The 12,215-nt window shown below is 40.1% G+C and overlaps 1 protein-coding gene across 5 annotated transcripts in view; it reads left to right on the forward strand.

Annotated features, from left to right (window-relative positions):
* Positions 1-12,215, forward strand: part of LOC126873204 (uncharacterized) — a 246,174-nt gene that overhangs the window by 53,991 nt on the left and 179,968 nt on the right. For all 5 annotated transcript variants that reach the window (XM_050633839.1, XM_050633838.1, XM_050633837.1 and 2 more), the window contains one exon: positions 2,854-2,951. The gene's annotated coding sequence lies outside the window, so the exon portion shown is untranslated. The remainder of the gene's footprint in view (positions 1-2,853; positions 2,952-12,215) is intronic.

Consider the following 12,215-nt stretch of genomic DNA (forward strand, 5'->3'; position numbering starts at 1 on the left):
CGTCGGCGGGCGGCCATTGGCCTCCCGACCGCGGTGAAAATGCTTCCCCCCTCTCTCTCTCTCTCTCACTCTCTAGCCTTTCCATGTATTCGGAACACGGTGTTAAGGATACGAGGCGCTGTTTTAACTCAATTTTCCGATACTATCCAAAGGAGAGGGGCAATTTGGACGGGCCACCGTAGCAGAAACGCGGTTAACAGGGGTGATGTTAAAATTGTACTTCAACGTTTAATTGCACCCTTAGACCGTTCTGAATGTGGGCTAACGAGTAGCCGGAAGTACAATAGTTGCCAGAGAACACGTCGCGGTCGGAATTAATCTGATTTGCTTGGGAAAAGGAGGAGCTCTGCAGGGGGTGGGCAGGGGGTAAGTCGTAGTCGGAGAATTTAATGAGAATTAATCGAGCTGGAGTATTAGACGATTGATGAAGACAATGCGGGCGACTGTTGAACGTTCCTCAACTTCTAACGTGTCTCTGCGTACGTCGTTGAGCACGTAAACGATGGGTGAAACGCGCGATTTCTGACAGACAGGAATTTATAGTTGCTCGCGAGGAATCTGTTAATGGGGATTTAGTCTCCGCTGCATCGAAATAATGCTTGTCTTTGAAATATAATTAACGGATGGTAACTCGAGCCGGAGGAACATACGCCGTGTCTTGTAACGACCTATTGAACGCGGCGTCGGCTATTTTGCTCTACTTTCTGGCACACCCACGCGGATTTAGGCACGGAATTTTGTCTAATAATACGAAGATGGTAAAACAGGAGGTCTAGTTTTCGAACGAATAAATTCTCTAACCGGGATTTTACTAGACAGCATTTCTACGTATCCCTTTACGAGTCGTTTCATTTAATCGTAAGTGCGCATATAACTTGGCGCAACTTCTTGCCTTAGGTGCCAGTACTTTCGAGACCATCATAAACGCTTTTGTTCGTGTAGGTAATATCGCGAAGCTACTCGCCCTTTGTAAAATATTCTTACGCTCGAGTAAATGAACTTCAATGATCATCCGTTTCGATATCGCCCGACTTGAAAAATATCAAAAGGAAATTGAAATTGATTTTAAAATGCTATCCTTTCTCTTTCTTCTTTCGTACATTATATATCATTTTATTTTTTCGATTAACTCGCAATACCTAAGATCGAGCTACGCTATTACTATTTAGCGATTGTCGCGTTGCTATGGTAAAAGTCAATCGAATAAACCGGTTGGAAATGTTTCAAACGCAACAATGGCGAAGTTTATAACCGGCAACCGTATGTATCCGGGCGAATCGGGTACGTCACGATGAGCACACGATAAAACCAATGTTGACAACGTGTTTGCAGTTTTATGGGGTGTCGGCTAAATGCAACCCGGTGTACAGACCTTAATAACTCTCGCGTGATACGAGAATAGAAATACGCCGTAGATTTACTGGTGCGCAAAGTATTCCCATTCTCTATAAATGACGAGAAGGCGTGCGCCAGAAATTACATCAGTTCAATTGAATCGTTTAACGGTCAAAGCGTAGAAAAAATTTCATCATTCCAGTATTAATACTACATATTATTGTCCGGCAATATAATACTTTTATTAGGTATAGTTGGTGGAAAGAATATAACGAGATTATAAAATTAATCAGAAACTAAGGTAGAAGTACCGAATATGACACGAAGGTGGAAGAGTGATCTGAGGTAATTTGGAGATAATTTGGTATGATTTGGCAACTCGATAATAAAATGATTTCATAATTTGGAGGATATCGTCCAAGAATCTATATAAGGAGTTATTAACGAGGTTAATTATGACTATTATACGAGCCCATAATCGTAAGAATTTCTTTGAATAAATCATATACGGTATTACTAGTGACGGTTTAAAAATATGTTAAGGTGCGACAACAGATGCGACATCTGAAAATAGGAACAGTTGTGAATAAACTCTGGGTTATCCAAGATAATTATGATAATTAGCCAGTAAGACAGTAATTAGGTGGAAAAGGGTATTTCCATCATTCTTACCTCTGTCACTACTGATCTATGATGTTACGAAATTCTAAAATTATGGTTTAAAAGTAGAAGACCTTAATCTCTGTAACATATTGGTATTTTCGTATTTTTATCAATATTTTTGTATAAAATATTTTTATAATTATAATCATAATTATAATCAATTATTTATTCAATAACGTATTAAATAACTTACTAAGTAATTATTTATATTTTATAATTATCATTTTTTATATAAAACATTGTACTCAATCTAATAATTCGCAACATTTTCGAGGGGGTTGCTGTTTATGCTCTTTGATCAATCGACTTTCGGATTGGCTTGGTATCTGTTTTCACCATGAGATCTCTCTATAAAATATCACCACGAAATATATAAAAACATCTTACATTAAGCTTACTCTGTGCTATTAAGTTTAAGCAGCTTCCAGCGCATCGCGGCAAAGCTATGGCGCTAATAGGGCGTACTCGCCTTGTAACTATACTTCAACAGGGTGAAACAGGAATTTTGATTCACTATTTTTAACGTTCCATTGTTACTTTTGCACCCCATCAACCATCTTTGCCACTTATTTTCTTGTTATCGAGTTACACCGAATTTTTGGCTTCATAGCGAATTAACAACGTCGGTTAATCGACTAATCGGTTAATCGGTTAATACGATCTTGCCCAAAAAGCTGTTCAATTAAAAATTTATATCGCTACAACGTAGCAAAGGATGTTAAGTATTTAAAAAATTTTCCGCACGATATCAATGACAAAACGAAAGGCTTTCATATTTATTGCGTACAGTTGTAACTTAAAGTTAAGCGGCTGGTGATTTTATGTGGAGTTAATTCTATGGTTCTCTGATTACAGAATCGATTCTGTTGACGATATCAAGGATTCTCTTTAAGACGTCGATTGAGGCTGTACGAGCATCTTAGCTGTGCATGTCCGAGTTTGGTGATTCACTGGTGAGTTTGCTGTCCTCAAATCGTATTTGCGATCTATTTCCATATCTATATCGGTGAATAATCGTCATCGTGGTTAAAGCGTTTTATACAGATGGAAGAAATTTTTCGAAAAAAAAAAAGAGGAAAAGGTTGAAATAACAAATTCCTATCGATTCGATGTTAAATTGAATTTTGGACGCGTGTGCTATCTTCCTTTGTACTTTATGATCCGCAATAAATGTCTGAAACGATGTACGGAGTCGGTACGTTTTTAGCTCGCGATGCTGCATTACATAGTTCTCTGAGCCTGGTAAACGTAAACAAGGAATCGTATGTTTGCTTATCATTACAGTTAATACATTATTATCGATTCTTGGAATAGTACACGCAGGAAATTTTTCTTCTTCGATATTAAACTTTATTAAAATTTTCCGACGTCTTACGACATTTGCCCACGATGATGATATATACTTTTTTTTTTATTAATTATGTTATTATTAGAAGTTATAGCTGTGAACGTGTGTCAGAAAGTTACGTAAAGCTGTAAAGCGCTCCAAATAAAGATTTAGGTTAATTTCAAGGATTATCAAAGAAGCGGGGAAATTGAAAGTACGAAAATAACGCGGTGATTTTACGCTAGCCACTTGAGCGCGATCAACAAGCGGAAAAGTTGAGCGCCGAGAGGAAAAAGCACTGCTTAAAATTCAAACGTAAAAGCGGCCGAGCACAAAGCAAGGGAGCTGAGCGCCCACTGATTCGTGAACGATGATCAGGGAAACGACAGAAGAGTTTAGGGTTATAAAATGGACTTTATGATTCGAGATACGCATCCGTGTGCGATAGTAAACGCTTTATTACTACATCAAAGGGAACAGTTTACGAAAATTGGTCACGCTCGTGATATCTCGCACATCGTAACGCATTAATATCGTATCATAGAATATTTCGTTTATATCTGCTCGTAACTGCGATTTATTATTTGCATTTGATACATAACGTCGTGGTTGATGTGTATTTAGCGCTGTAACGTATTTACCAATTGTAGCGATTCGTGTTGCACAGATTTCCTCTACGACGACACCTAAAGTAGATGTAAAGTGGGCGTAAAATCGGCATTATCAACGAAAGAATTAATATTTACAATCATTTGTATACTTGCGATCGTACAAAATATTTTTAATTCGTCGCTTTAAAAAAAAAGAAAATGAAGCAAAATATTAATTTAACCGAGTTGTAACGATAAGTCGCCGCGCCGGTTTGTTAATATAGCGATCGCCATCGGTGTAAAAATTCATTTTCAAGTGACAAAAGTTTGGCGCGAAAGTTAACGTCGACGAGTAATGAAAGAAGAACAAGTGGAAACTTTTTTATGGCGAATTTAACTTTAGTGCGGGTAAGTCGGGAGGGGGTTGGGAATTGCGATGGACAGGTAGGAAGGGGGATCGAGTATTGGATTACGATGGAATGATTGCGCTCTTAATTAAAAGTGGGGTGGAACAAGGCCACGCGCGTTCCGACCGAACGGATTAACTTGCTAAATCCGTGTTATGGTCTTATTGTCAGGCTGCTTCATAAAACAAGATGTGTGTTACCTTCACCGGTGTTAATTCACCGGTTAAAATATTCATGGTGTTTGTTCGTCGGCATTCGGTGAACACCCGTCATTCGTTCGTAGTCAAGGGGGAAGAGCGACAGCTCTACGCGTGAAACCTAATTTCAAGTGCGACGGTAAGTCTCCATGAACGTAACTTGACTTAATGTAAGCCGAGTATTATTATTGCTTTAATACCCTTATTTATATTCATCTCCTGAGACATGGGAGTGCACGCAAAAGGTGACTAGTAACGCGACCCTCCCTTCGTCGTCGCGACAAAAAGCTTGGGAATTTTGGCAGATTATACGGGGAACAGAGGAACGTTGGTTTTTAGTGTTTGCCTCTATCATGGAAATTGCGCGTGAAATTGTAATAGGCGACAGTTGAATTTTAAATATCGTCGAGGTACGTACATGTTATACGTCCATTGGAGGTAAAGATCAATTGGTGGAAAACGAACTCGTCCACGAGTTAAGAGTTTTTGCGATAAAATTTCTATTAAATGATCTATAAAATTCGCGTTGAAATTGCTTCGTTTCGCTGAACTTATACGACGAAATCCGATTTGCCCCCGATGGAATTACGCGAATAAAGTTCGAGTCTCGTTGGACAACGTATTTCATCAACGATCGCAATTAACCGCATCACGACAGCCAGGTGTAAGGAAAAAAGTTGGTGAGAAAGCGTAAAACTGTAAAAGTTGTCAGGCCGGAGCGAAGTTACTGCTATCAGCGAAAAGGGGTAAACGCTTCAGCCCAGTTGGCTAACGCGCCGAGAGAAATCGATGGTTAATGGACAAAGTTGACACCGTTACAACATCCCGAAACTGCTTCGGGAAACTACCGACATTCGTTTCACTTAGGCTGCCTTGCTCGGTTCTCCATCCTCCGCCACACCGTTTCACCCCGCCTGTTTCCAGGTCTCTCTGTATTATCCGATACCCTCGCCTGTGCTCATTCGTTGAACCGTCGCGTCGACGGTTCCACGTTTCGGTGGTTCCATTGGTTTATGGGACAGAATGAAGCGGAGGTCAGCCTGATCTTATAGATTTTTTCGGCGTTATTTAATGGTTATTGGCTGGCGATGAAAGTCTTTTAATAGAAACGATGGATCGTCAAGCCCGGACATGGGAAAACTCTTAAAAATCTGGTACTTGGCCAGGATTCGAGGGCACTTTTAGAAGATGATCGTACGTTCTTGAAACTTGGAACTAAAAACGTCTTCTGCTACCGACACGTATGTTGCGATCGTTCAATTATTCAAATAACGCTGCTGTTGCCTCAGTTTTAGCGTGTTCGACAAAATAATTAAAACAACCGGTGGGTAGCCTTAGTTTAGCAGCTGTTTATTTTTCAAATGGATTTACGATTCCCCGTTTTTGAGTCTATAAACTTCGGAAGAGGAGTTTGATCGCTTGAATCGGTACAATACAGAAGGGACGAATAATTTAACTACTTTTCGAACTGAGACGATTTTAGGATTATTTATTGCGTATATAAATTTAAATATATACGTTTCATTTATATATAAAAGAAAGATTGAAAAAACCAAGATCAATGAAAAATTCAATAAAATTGTGAATCGGTCGTCGATTCCATCCCGATGCTATGAAATAGTAACTTTAATTTGTCGATTTAAGGATAGGAGGTGATCGTAGTTGGCATGACGCGGCGGTCTTGAAAAGGGCGGGTTATACGCCGGAGAAAGCAATCAAGAGTCAGTAAATTTTCGGGGAACGGAACCCCCTAACGACAAGTCAATCTTGATGAGTAAAACGGTTTCGACCATCATCAGGCTGTTAGATTAACGGGCCGCGTAGCCTGGAACTTCATATTACGTTTCCGGGCATGTTTGTTTCCTCCCGTGCCTCTCGTTTCCGACGATGTACTGCCTGTCCAGACCTCCGCGTGGCGATTTGTCGCAGCTAAATGCAATTGTCCCCTTATTTCTTCGATAATTGCGAAATCGGTTGATGAAACTGGCTGGATACACGCGGAACATCGAGTTACTTTGGCTTGTTTCTGTTCGTGTGAATCGTGCCCGTGGTCGCGTACACATCTAGATAGACTAAAGGAGCGATCAAAAAGGGAAGAGTATTAATCGTCGATCGGCACTGTATGGAAAACCGAGCAATCGGGCGTGTGTCGAGCACTTTCAGATTGAAACCCGAGGTCGAATCAGCCTCTTTCATTTTCGCGTTAAGCGCGGCGCGACGCTTTGCTTCCGATAAAGCAAGACGATTCTTTTTTTTCCTTCTACTTCGATCGGAGTGTGAAATAGGAGAATAAATAGTAATCACTCGTTGGTCATTTGTTCGTAGGTTATTTGTCGGTAGAGACCACGGAATAGAATTGAAATTCCTTGTATGGTATAGCGAGATATTGAAGATTTATATTTCTTCCTTTTATAGGTTTTCTTTTTATAGGTTTGAATGTGAATGCGCGAATAAAATGGCAATCGTACGTTCTTGATTTTCTTTTTCTTTTTTTTTCTTTTAGATAATTTCTTGCAGCAGGAATTAGAAGTACATCATTTTTTTTCTTTTTAAATTAAGAAGTCGTTATATTACTCTGTTAAAATTATTCCATTAAAATTGGTAAGTTCATTTCGATTATTGCAGGTAAACGAAACTATCGCGTGCCAGTTTCCTCTTTACGCCGGCCTAACGAAGCGGTCGTATGTTTCAGCTCGTTAAAACTCTTCCGGGCGTAACCGCGTAAACGAATTTTTAATTTCCCTCCTTAACGAATTTAATAAACTCGCGCAATGGTAAGAGGTCAAGATGGTGGAAAACAAATTTCATTGGAAGTAATTGAGCAATCAGTTTTAATCAATCTCCCGTCGAATCAAAGTCCCGCATCTCGGCCGAATCTCGCGTGATGGCCGGCTACAGGCAAGACGTAAAATTAAATAAGCTCCGGCTGAATCACCGTGGAAGCGATTGTATCGCTTCCGTAGTGGGCTTGATCTCCTCTATTTTCCTCTTAGACACTTAGCTGGCGAGTATATAATCCTGAACGACGAGGAAATTTGCATTTTTCTGCATACGAACACCATGCTCTCGGCGATGGTCTTCGCGTCATGGCTTGCCCATGTGCTTCCGGTTACCTCCGCGCGGTATTCTCCGGATCTACGTAATCGTTTCTCTTGTCTTTCCTGGATTAATTCCACCCTCGAATGCATTTTATGGAAACATTGTAGTAACTGTATTGTTTCATACGTGTATGTGTGTGGGCACGCGAAAGATACTATAAAGTGTTGGAAGATTAGGTATTTTATGAACGAGATTGAGGATATTTGTAGTATTTTTCTTGTAATATCGTTTTTATCAAAGCAAGGATATGTAGAAATGTTTATCGAACTGTTCATATAAAGTAACGAATTATTGTTCATGACGGAGGATTGTTTGCCGAGATGTGTTCAATGATCGAGTTAATCGGCGAACATTAGCTTTCTGCGAACTTCGCTTTGATCTCTCAATGGTTGAGTTGATTCATCGTGTCGTGAGAAACTTGCGGCAAAGTTGTTTACGACGTTACTGAAGCTGCGTAGAAGCTTCTACATAAGTCGATCTATTGCTTAGCCGATAATAACAGAATATGTTAGCCAGCCTAGTTGCGTTGACAATTTTTCCAGCACTTAATAATTAACAGAAAAGTATTCCCTTTTCTTTCTTAAGCTACGAATAATTCAGTTCCATCAAAAAATTATCACGCTTCAGAATTAATTTTGGTTTCACTGAATAAGAAAGATAGAGTAACAGATAGTAAAGTAACGTACATCGTAATTTCTGAAATACTTTTATTATTCTTAGAAAAATACAACAGCCCCTTGTCTGCATCTATTCCCTGCCAATTCTCTCTGTGAAAGTTTTAGCACTAATATTTCTGTTGTGAGAAACAATCCACGCTAGAAGCGATTGATATGGACATCCAGATACCATTACGCGTTTGGATATTGTTTTCTTCGTGCGGAGTAAAGTTTAAACAGGGGGCACGTCGGTATTCTCCTTGTTCGTAAGTAACCACCGGTAACAATGGCGGTATCTGAAGGCGGTGAGGACGGCGGAAGCCGTGTTTTGCCGCGAAACGTCCTGGAAACTTGACGTTGATCGGTGCAGGTCGGGCCCTTGGCAGCTTTCAAGTCTGTGAAAGTTTTTGAAGTAACACGGCTAAACCCGGTCCGGTTCGATCGATCGGTGCACGCGCGTAACGTTGCAATCGGCCGCCATTATATCGATCGTTCGGGAGGGAGATTTACCGCGTGCATGCCAGCCGTGCCTCCTACGAACATATGTCATGTTATTTACGAGCCAGGCATTACTCTCTGCCCGATTTACTATATTTTATGTTACGTGGATGGACTCGCAATTCTTTCAAATCGGTCGAGCCAGCAATCCGGTCACGTCGTCCACATGAACACGAAGTGCGTATGACGTTCTTCGCACCCGTTCGATTATGTCTACGTCAACCCCTCCATTCAACAGAAACATCGTGTTCGATCCCTGCCGGCTTCCGGATTCAAACCTCTCCCCTTCCCCATTCCTATCGAACAGACCGATCATTTCGTTTAATCGCCGTCGATTCGCGAGTTTCGTTGGTTCGCGATTGGTGCCCGATTTTAGCTCCATGCATTTGCTCCGTCGTCACTAGATGACTACTTTTTCTTAACTTGCTGTAATTACTTCGTCTTAGAGGTACGAGAGATATATCAAGCTGTAACGTATTAAACGTCCGTCTTGTTCGGTGGAAAGAAATACGCTCTTATTTTTCATTACTGTAAGTTCATTAATGAAAATATCGTTTTGTTGGAAACAATTTACTTTTGCTACATACCTATTTGGCGATACAACGAACAACTTTTATCCGGACATTTTATATATTACAAGGTAAGAAAATAGCGAGATTAAGAGAAGAAATACGAGGGTCGGATCAACAATGTTCTCCACGAGTCAAAAGTTAAGCGTCTCGTTATCACGGCGAACGTGTAAAAATTCGATGGATCAAAGACTCGGATTGCATGTCGTGTGATTGAAAACTTCTGAATGACGGCTGGAGAATGCATCGTGGTTTCCGGGCTGATATAGGGACATATATTATCGTGAGAGACGTTCACTATTCTTTGCAATGACTGGCTTTCTTTCCCGAATGGTGACCATCAGACGCTCGGGATTGGTGTCCGTAATCCATTGATATATTCCACTGAAAAACCTGTAAGAGATAAAAGTAACACCTTATCGATTTTATCCTAGAATTCGAGCTACGTCTCTCGATTAATTAGACTGAAGTGAAATTCTTTTTTTTTTCATCTTTCTTACGCCCGAATAATCTACAGGAAGTGCAGCTGGTCAATTTGATTTATCGAAAGAGTTCTTTGAGAAAGATGCGCTCGTACAATTTTTCTATTCAGTTCTTCGATTGTAATTTTTCGATAATGCAATAACGATGTAACAACTCGCTTTAAGAAAATTTCAACGTGGAAATTTGTCAGAGACTTAATCAGTTTCTCGCGATAAAGGCGTGCTTTAAACAACACTCGATATTTTCAGTTTATTAACTACTACACAACACGTACAAAGACGTTGGGATGATGATTGATGTTACAGCCGGGATAGATGTTCCTGACTTCGACTAGAAACATGCAAATTTAACAGGACTTCTCCAAACTTGCCTTAAATTGATGGAATAAAGTTGGACATTAAGTAAACAAAGTAGCTTTGCGCGCGGCGCGTAAAGTTCACGCAAATTAGAGAGCAACCTTGCTATTATGCGTCGCCTCTACGTTTAAACGTGTATTAACCCTCTAGCATCATGATGATTACAGGTACGCAAAAGTTTCCCTTTTACCAGGAGGATGTATATCGTATATCGGTTAATGCACGTCTTTGCAATTATTCCGCGACTCCATATCGTTCCTTGTTCTATGTTGTTCGCTTTACCTGCAACTCGTTGCGAAAGGTTTGCCCCGACGATGAAAGCTTTCTGAACTTTCTACATTTAATCTGCTAGTTTAATGATGTACACGTTGCTCGTTATTAAACGTTACGCCGTAAGAAGGGATCCATTAATCATCATGTGCTTACGTAAACTATTAACCCTTAATTAAGGGTAGAATTCGGTATTGAAAACAATTTCTTCTCGGGTAGAATTTGAAGAACTCGGATTTTAAGGGTCCGAATTCGCTCGTCCAAATTCATTCAAACTTAAAACTGCAAACATTTGAAAATATGTAAATCATAAAGAATTCGGATCTGAATATCAAGACTCCTTCTTTGCGCTTCATTGTTCACTTCCGTTTGATCTTATATCGAATGCAACGAATCAAAAGCGATGAGTTTATCAGTTACACGCTACACCTGAAACATTGATTCATCGAGTCAAACAGCCTTAAGTGAGTTGTCACGAAACGCGCTACTCTCCGCGTTATTTCTCTTCCATTAGATATGCACCGTCCCCGGTGTTTATCCTCGCCGATAAGATTGTTGACGAAATCGCGGAAAAATCTGGTCGCCCGTATCGGGGAAACTTTCCACCCGAGACTCACCACTTTTCTCGTTAGACAGTAGTTTCCTCTTCGACTAGAACAGCTATAAAAATTCCTTCGTTTACAGTGCATCAGGAATTCTCAAGTCAAGCAGGTCGCTTTGCATCGCGAACAGAATGTTTTAATCATAAGCGTTCTAGACCAATCCTACGCGATACTCGAACAATTCTTCTCTATTTCAGTGAGAAATTCAAAATACCTACACTTTAAACATTCTGCCGTGATTTTGATGGAAATAAACAGCCACCGACGCAGACAGGCCGTGTCTTACAGCCTGACCGTAAAGTTTATGCACGCTCTTGCCACGAAGTATATTCTTTTTTCCGATTTCTCGTTTACTAGCCCTTTGGCGATAAAACGGCTTTCAGTCAGTCCGCTCGACCCACGCGCTCGAAATTATTCCAATCTTGGTTGACCCTTCCGGTTGTACCTCTTTCTTCCTTCCTCTTTCCTTTACTACCGTTTTTGTTTCATTCACACCTCGTAATTCGCACACTCGACGGGAAAAATATTTCTCTGCAGTTTTCTTCGCGTGGTAGCGACGCTTCGAAAATCTGCCGCGTTTGCTTGCATTCAAAATATTGAACGTCTCTAGCAATCATACGATCTGGTGTAGGTTTCTTGATAGGAAAATATATAAAAAAAAGCTCCACTCCCCAGAGGCTTAAACCCAAAAACTGCATCATACAACAAAAAATGTAAAACGCCGACACATAATACAGCATGGCTACGTCGTACCGCCGCGTATCGATACCTTTGTCTAACATACCATTACAAAAATTCATGTTTATTATGAATAATGTACTTAAAATCTGTATTTTCTGGACTCAACAAAACTCCTTTGTAAAAAAAAAAAAAAAATGGTTTCTTGATAGGTTTCTAGCTGTGGAATAAAACGACCGGACCTACAGTTAATCAGAACGATACCCTGATAGCTGCTATATCGTAACTTTTGTTAAATTCGAATTAGCCATACTGCCGCTCAAAACTCACACTCTCACTTCTCTAGAAACTCTTTTTCAACTTTCTCCTTTGTAATTTCTCTCATTCTCAATTCCTTTCTCTTGTTTCAACTGCTTCAACTATTTCCTTTTGCATGTGCACATTCGCTCTTTATAAAGTTGAGACACGCTTTAATGCTGGTAATC

The sequence above is a fragment of the Bombus huntii genome, chromosome 14, assembly GCF_024542735.1.
Source record: "Bombus huntii isolate Logan2020A chromosome 14, iyBomHunt1.1, whole genome shotgun sequence".
Taxonomy (NCBI): Eukaryota; Metazoa; Arthropoda; class Insecta; order Hymenoptera; family Apidae; genus Bombus; species Bombus huntii.